Below are 8093 nucleotides of genomic sequence, written 5' to 3'. Positions count from 1 at the left end.
CGAAATATTTCCCATTAGATCGACATGTCACTATTCCGACGGTTCAATGTTCCGAAAACGAAACCCATTGGTCCGAAGGTCCGTTAGTCCGACTTTTCGAAAAGGAGGCGCATTAGGCCGACGGTTCAATATGCCGAATAGGAAAAATAGTTTTATACCTCGCTCGCTCCCTCTCCCTCTCTCTCTCAATCTCACTCTCACTCTCTCTCTGTCTCCAAAATACAACCTAGGCCTACATATCACGTTCACGATGAATTTTGGAGGGCAAAAAGACAACGCTTCACTTCATTTCGACACGGTGTTGCAGCACCATGGACAGAGAGCGGAGGTCTAATTCTCAACACGGGCACGAACACACACACACACACACACACACACACACACACACACACACACACACACACACACACACACACACACACACACACACACACACACACACACACACACACACACACACACACACACACAGAGTGAGAGTGAGAGAGAGCGAGCGAGGTATAAAACTCTTTTTCCTATTCGGCATATTGAACCGTCGGCCTAATGCGCCTCCTTTTTGAAAAGTCGGACTAACGGACCTTCGGACCAATGGGTTTCGTTTTCGGAACATTGAACCGTCGGTATAGTGACATGTCGATCTAATGGGAAATATTTCGGAACATTGAGACGTCGGAACAATGAGGCGTCGGAATTACGGGCAGGCCCCGGTCTGGCTGGCTCTGGGTGACACTGACGGATTCCAACTTCCAACTTCCAAATCCACACATGTTCAATGGTCACACTTCCAAATTCCAACTTCCAAATCGACATATGTTCAATGGTGACACTCTGACAGAAATTCCAAATTGGGCAGTGTAAGGTCTGGAAGTGTCTACCGTTCCACAATGAAACAACAGAAATGTCCCGAAATAAGACACTGAGCTATGTAACGGATGGCGAACACGCCTGCAGAGTCAAATTTAACATTTTGTTTCACAAAGTATTCCAAATTTGATTTCTATATCAAGAAATAGTGCTTTCTATTGATGATGACATGTGTTGGAAAGAACTAATTCAGACCTTTCCAAAACACTTGGCCTCATTCCTGTAGGCCTTTATTTCACAAAGTTATAAGGGTTCAAAGTTGACCTTTCGGGGGAGGGGAAAGAGGGAAAAGTCTCCTTTTCAGAACTCAGTCATGGTTTATTCCCGCTTCCAAAATGGAGGGGTACCGAATCTGGAAGTGACTACCATTCCGCAATGAAACAACAGAAATGCCCCAAAATAAGACACTGGGCTATGTAATGGATGGCGAACACGCCTGCAGAGTCAAATTTAACATTTTGTTTCACAAAGTATTCCAAATTTGATTTCTATATCAAGAAATAGTGCTTTCTATTGATGATGACATGTGCTGGAAAGAGCTCATTCAGACCTTTCCAAAACATTTGGCCTCATCCTGTAGGCCTTTATTCACAAAGTTATAAGGGTTCAAAGTTGACCTTTCGGGGGAGGGGAAAGAGGGAAAAGGCTCCTTTTCAGAACTCAGTCATGGTTTATCCTCGCTTCCAAAATGGAGGGGTACCGAATCTGGAAGTGACTACCATTCCACAATGAAACGACAGAAATGCCCCAAAATAAGACACTGGGCTATTTAATGGATGGCGAACACGCCTGCAGAGTCAAATTTAACAGCCTATTCCTAAATTTTGACTCCCGGAAAATTTTCGCACCATTATTCTCGTCTCGAGAAGGCGGTCAAGATGAGCCCCAAACTTTTGTATGGAACTTTTTTTCCAAAATTTTTCATCATATTTCACCATATGTGGTGATGGTCGGCGAAAAAAAACAAACTAAATCTTCCATAAATCGCGCGCGGGACGTCGGAAATCTTTTTTTTTTCGACGCGACGTCTAGTCGGCCCGTCCGCAACGTCCCTGAGGAGTTTCACTCGATTCCGTCGGGGAACGACAGATTTTGGCTTTGGAATGATGAGCGTGGACAAATTGTCAAGGCGCTTTGGTCACAAGCCTCGTCACCAAGCCTTGTAAGCAAATGTGGTGAAATGCCTTAAATCGCCTTAAAACTCTGAAAAAAGCTGAAAAGCATTTCAGTGTGCGACGATAATGAATTAATATCCACTTTGGTTCCTCCGTGAGATTTCTGGCCCCCCAGGGACTCTTGAAAGTGTATCCGCTTTTTGCCCATTAAAATGAATGGCGCCCAGAGGGCCCCCACTCTCCGCCTCTCCGGGTAGGCCTCATAAGCCTGCTGTCCATTCATTAAAGGTCACTGAGGGTCACACAGACACACACAGAGCACCAAACACTGCCCTGTGTGTTTCATTAAGTCACTGACAGGCCCAGAGGCACAGACACCTCCCCAGGTAGGCCCCTTAAGCCTGCTCTCTGTTAAAGGTCACTGAGGGTCACACGGACACACACAGAGCTCCCTGCACTGCCCTGTGTATTGTATTAAGTAAGAGAGAGAGGCCTCGTCCTGGGGCAACACGCACACACACACACACACACACACACACACACACACACACACACACACACACACACACACACACACACACACACACACACACACACAGGAGAAAGGGAAAATGAGGGTGAATAGATAGAATAGAAAGGATAGATAGATGGATACATGGACAGTCTTCTCAATTTCATTCACAGAGAATTCATAGCATAATGAATGACATAGCTAGACCTACATAGTGGTAGAACAACGTGTTATAACAACGTGTTATTCCCAACACGATAGATAGATAGATAGATAGATAGATAGATAGATAGATAGATAGATAGATAGATAGATAGATAGATAGATAGATAGATAGATAGATAGATAGATAGATAGATAGATAGATAGATAGATACAGAACCTATGATTTCCACACTTAAACTAGCTCCGGGTCCACTGGACCCGAACACCTCCGAGAAAATCTCCGTTTAATATTATTATTTCATTATTAATTATTGAACAATAACGGTGTGTCAGCTTCCTAGTTGGTGAGGATTAATTAATTATTACAAATATACAAGTTAATGTATATTTGTGTGCCATGGCTTCAGACTAACTCAAGGGCGCAACCAATTCAACTGAGCGACCCCTCCCGAAGTGGTACGGCCCTAGTCAGCCATGTGCGATCGGTGAGAGAAAGACGTAACAGCTTATAACAACATTGATTTCTCATGCAGGCAATAAGATAGTGACACACTGTTACGGTGTCCAACAAACGTAAAATCAGCAGCCTTTGGACTAACAAACATAAAGGCAGAAGACAGAATTCTTGGGTAAAACAAAGTTTTATGGTTGACCGTGCTCGTTGACCCTGCTCGTGAGGTCAGTAGGCCTACGACATGACGATTGTCATTGTCTTTCTTTTACTTCTCAAACTACGTTACAATTGAATGTTCATCAGCCCGAGCCACAATGTTTTGGCCAAATATTGTTACTATAAAAACAAACGAAACGAAGTTTCGTATATTCAGACATATATTGATTGAGTCCACATGGTTTTCATTCGCAAAATGGCGCTGCTACGGCTGCTAACTTATATACGTTACGAATTGATCAAGAGTCAAATGTAAGTGAACAATGCATGACTTAAATTCTTTACAGTTTATGATTAGACTGTTATTACTTGTGCTCTCCGAGAATCTCCGTTTATTATTATTGCATTATTACGTAAATGTGAGTGTGTGTGTGTGTGTGCGTGTGTGTTGTCAGGCCTGTCCTTTGTGGCTCCAGCCTTCATGAGGAGAGAGAAGTCCGGCCAGGTGAGAGTCTGCTCACCTGAAGAGACAGACTCTTGAGGAGGAGCAGCTCTGGACCTCCGGATTGACCGGTACAAAGACATTTGCAAGACATTTCTGCAAGGAGTAATGTGCAGTGAACATTATCCCTTTCAAAGCCTTGAAGATACATTAGCCTTATACTGCTTAATCATTTGACCAAAGATATAACAACAAAAAGGGGTTTTATTGATTTCTCTCTCTCCCTCTTAGTTCTCTCCCGCAACTAAGAGGGAGCAACTCCTCCAGTGCATCGCCGAGAACAGCGCCGGCTCCACGCAGGCCAGCGCCCGCCTCACAGTGCTTTGGGCCGACGGGCTCCCCGGGGCCCCCACACAGCTGCGGGCCCAGGCGTTGTTGCCCGGCGCCATCCAGGTGTCCTGATGTCCAGGACATCATCGGCTACGTGCTGCACATCCGGCGGTCCTCAGGTCAGGACCACACACACGCACATGTGCATACACACACACACCAAACATGTGCATAGCACACACACACACACACACACGTATATGTCCACACACACACACACACACACACACACACACACACACACACACACACACACACACACACACACGCACACGCATATATAAAACAATATAAAACATTTAAGAAGGAATGCAAATGAGGCATTATCAATAATAATACAAACACATCACTTGCTTACCTCTCCCTGTGTGCTTGTGTGTGTGTGTGCGTGCGTATGTGTGTATAACACGCTATTTTATGTTGAAATGCGACGTAATCCAGTGTTCACGAAACGTACACTGTCAACGTATGCTTGTGTGTGTGTGTGTGTGTGTGTGTGTGTGTGTGTGTGAGCGTGTGTGTGTGTTGTCAGGCCTGTCCTTTGTGGCTCCAGCCTTCATGAGGAGAGAGAAGTCCAGCCAGGTGAGAGTCTGCTCACCTGAAGAGACAGACTCTTGAGGAGGAGCAGCTCTGGACCTCCGGATTGACCGGTACAAAGACATTTGCAAGACATTTCTGCAAGGAGTAATGTGCAGTGAACATTATCCCTTTCAAAGCCCTGAAGATAGATTAGCCCGCACATACTGCTTAATCATTTGACCAAAGATATAACAACAAAAAGGTTGATTTCTCTCTCTCCCTTTTAGTTCTCTCCCGCAACTAAGAGGGAGCAACTCCTCCAGTGCATCGCCGAGAACAGCGCCGGCTCCACGCAGGCCAGCGCCCGCCTCACAGTGCTTTGGGCCGACGGGCTCCCCGGGGCCCCCACACAGGTGCGGGCCCAGGCGTTGTCGCCCGGCGCCATCCAGGTGTCCTGATGTCCAGGACATCATCGGCTACGTGCTGCACATCCGGCGGTCCTCAGGTCAGGACCACACACACGCACATGTGCATACACACACACACACACCAAACATGTGCATAGCACACACACACACGCACACGTATATGTACACACACACACACACACACACACACACACACACACACACACACACACACACACACACACACACACACACACACACACACACACACATATATATATATATATAACAATATAAAACATTTAAGAAGGAATGCTAATGAGGCATTATCAATTATAATACAAACATAATTAAAACACATAATTAAAACACATACAAGCTTCGGGTCAAATGTTTCCAGAAGCAGGATGAGTATATCTTGTCTCACTCTGAGAGTTGTTAATTATGTTTGTTTTTCGCACAGTTGGCGTCATCAGGTGTTGTCGTCCCTGGCACCGTACTGTGAGTGAAAGAAAAATACATGGCAATTATGCATTCTTTCCATTATCAATTTATTTCTCAAGCTAATTTGCTGTCCTTTTTTCTCTTGCTGTTTGTTTTTTCTAACCCTCAGCCCCAGCCCCAGCCCCAGCCCCAATACCGGCCCTCAAGCTCATACAATAGTGCAAGAATCTGATGTTCCAGTGTTTGCTAAAGGCAAAGAGGAGGAGGAGGAGGAGGAGACACCAGGGATGTGGTGAGTGGGATGGATTAGTTCATCAAACATGTGCATAGCACACACGCACACATATATATGTCCACACACGCACACGTTTTTATTGATTTCTCTCTCTCCCGCAGCACGCTGACCATCTACGGCATCAGCCAGGACAACGACGCCAAGCCAATAGATTATTCTCGGGTTTCAGATCTCTGTGGATGATGCCATTCCTGTGGAGGTACTCCACTGCCATCAGCATCTGGTAGAAGTAGAGTTTAGCCACAGCCTCATCCAGGCCTTGTCCCGCCTTCACCCTGTTAAACAGCTCTCCCCCCTCCATCAGCTCCAGGACATGTAATACGTGTCCTCTGTCTGGTAGAAGTCCTCGTCTGTCTCTTCAATCTGGTCAGGGCTTTTCCCTCTTCGCTCGCCGCTCGCGTTGAGCTGTTCTCGGCAATGCACTGGTCCGGTCAATCCAGAGGTCCAGAGCTGCTCCTCCTCAGAGTCTGTCTCTGGCTTCTGGCTTTATTGAAAAAAAATCCCCCTTTTTATCAAAAACGAAACATGACGACAACAAATAGGCAGTTTTTCTTTTTGAACGAAACATTGAATTCAAAACATTGAGTCCCTTCCATTTCGGTGGAAAACTTTCCAATTCTTCTGTCAAATATAAGCAGTGATACATCCTTGCTCTCTACATCGTAGCCAGGGAAACGGTTTTGTAGGGCTTTTGAACTTCAGTCTTTGTAACATTGCCACAACATTGTAACAGCTTTAAGTTACAATGTTTAACACCACTCATAGATGTTGTCTCCCTTGGGCCCGGCGCTGCAATTTGGCGGAGGGTCCAGTGTGATTACGGTTCTGTCATTCACAGCGTGGTCTTACCTTCACAATGACAAATTAACAACACAAATGAAAAGATTATCCATGGAATAGTCCCTTCCATTTCGGTGGAAAACTTTCCAATTCTTCTGTAAAATATTAGCAGTGATACATCCTTGCTCTCTACATCGTAGCCAGGGAAACGCTTTTGTAGGGCTTTTGAACTTCAGTCTTTGTAACATTGCCACAACATTGTAACAGCTTTAAGTTACAATGTTTAACACCACTCATAGATGTTGTCTCCCTTGGGCCCTGCGCTGCAATTTGGCGGAGGGTCCAGTGTGATTACGGTTCTGTCATTCACAGCGTGGTCTTAACTTCACAATGACAAATTAACAACACAAATGAAAAGATTATCCATGGAATAGTCCCTTCCATTTCGGTGGAAAACTTTCCAATTCTTCTGTCAAATATAAGCAGTGATACATCCTTGCTCTCTACGTCGTATCCAGGGAAACGGTTTTGTGAGCTGTTCACACTCCTAAACCAGGGACAGAAATTAAATCTTATTTACAGACTGAGACTGAGAATAGAGACCCTTGTTGGTGTCCATATTTCGATGGTCTTCTCTCTCCTCATGAAGGCTGGAGCCACAAAGGACAGGCCTGAAAACACACTGTTGTTCTTCTTCTTGGCGTTCTTTGGGGTAGCCTTCTCGCCACGTTATCCGAAGAGATCAGATGGTATTTACAATACATCTATTGCATGTCCTCTCGACATCATATCCAGGGAAACGCTGGGGGGACGGGACGGGGACTGAAGGCGTAAACATGGATAAAGAGGAGCTGGATGCGGTGGAGTGCGACTCCGAAGAAGAAGAAGAAGAAGAAGGAAAACATAAGCCATGAGAGTCTCTCGCTGCCGGCTCCTTCTCCCGCTGAGATCCGAGTGGATCAACCAGTCTACTGTGAGTGAGGAAAGGAGCATAAAGGACGGCTTTTTAACAAAGACCGCTGGGCTTTTCCCTCTTCGCTCCCTGTTGGCAGCCTTGCACTTCCATCCCTGCTTTTTGACCCATGTGTCGACACGCTCTTTCGTTGGCCTCTTCCGATTGAATTGATCTGTCAAAATAAGTAACAAAAGTGTTGTTAGCTATGAACACAATAATTTAAAATCTCATTTCATGCAATCAGTTTTTCTTGAAAGTAATGTTGAATATGTGAAGTCAAATGCAACTTACCACGGGTGTGTTTTACACGCATTTCCAATTGCTCTTTCGCCACAAAGGACAGGCCTGAAAACACACTGTTGTTCTTTTTCTTGGCGTTCTTTGGGGTAGCCTTCTCGCCACGTTATCCGAAGAGATCAGATGGTATTTACAATACATCTATTGCATGTCCTCTCGACATCGTATCCAGGGAAACGCTTGGTCGCGTTGAGCTGTTCTGCACTGGTGGTCGCACCCGTGGTCGTATTGGACGACCACGTGGCAGGTCTTGTATGTTCGTGTGTCCCCGTGTACGCATGTCACCTCCATTGGTGACC

The 8093-nt window shown here is 45.5% G+C and overlaps 1 long non-coding RNA gene across 1 annotated transcript in view; it reads left to right on the top strand.

Annotated features, from left to right (window-relative positions):
• Positions 1 to 4631: 4631 nt before the first annotated feature.
• Positions 4632 to 8093, top strand: part of LOC115539175 (uncharacterized) — a 105154-nt gene continuing 101692 nt past the window's right edge. The window contains exons 1-2 of the long non-coding RNA XR_003975745.1: positions 4632 to 4747; positions 4904 to 5121. This is a non-coding gene — a long non-coding RNA (uncharacterized LOC115539175). The remainder of the gene's footprint in view (positions 4748 to 4903; positions 5122 to 8093) is intronic.

Source organism: Gadus morhua, unplaced genomic scaffold (genome assembly GCF_902167405.1).
Source record: "Gadus morhua unplaced genomic scaffold, gadMor3.0, whole genome shotgun sequence".
In the NCBI taxonomy this organism is placed as follows: domain Eukaryota; kingdom Metazoa; phylum Chordata; class Actinopteri; order Gadiformes; family Gadidae; genus Gadus; species Gadus morhua.
The sequence above is the reverse complement of the archived record's forward strand: the minus strand, read 5'-3'. Positions and strand labels throughout refer to the sequence as shown.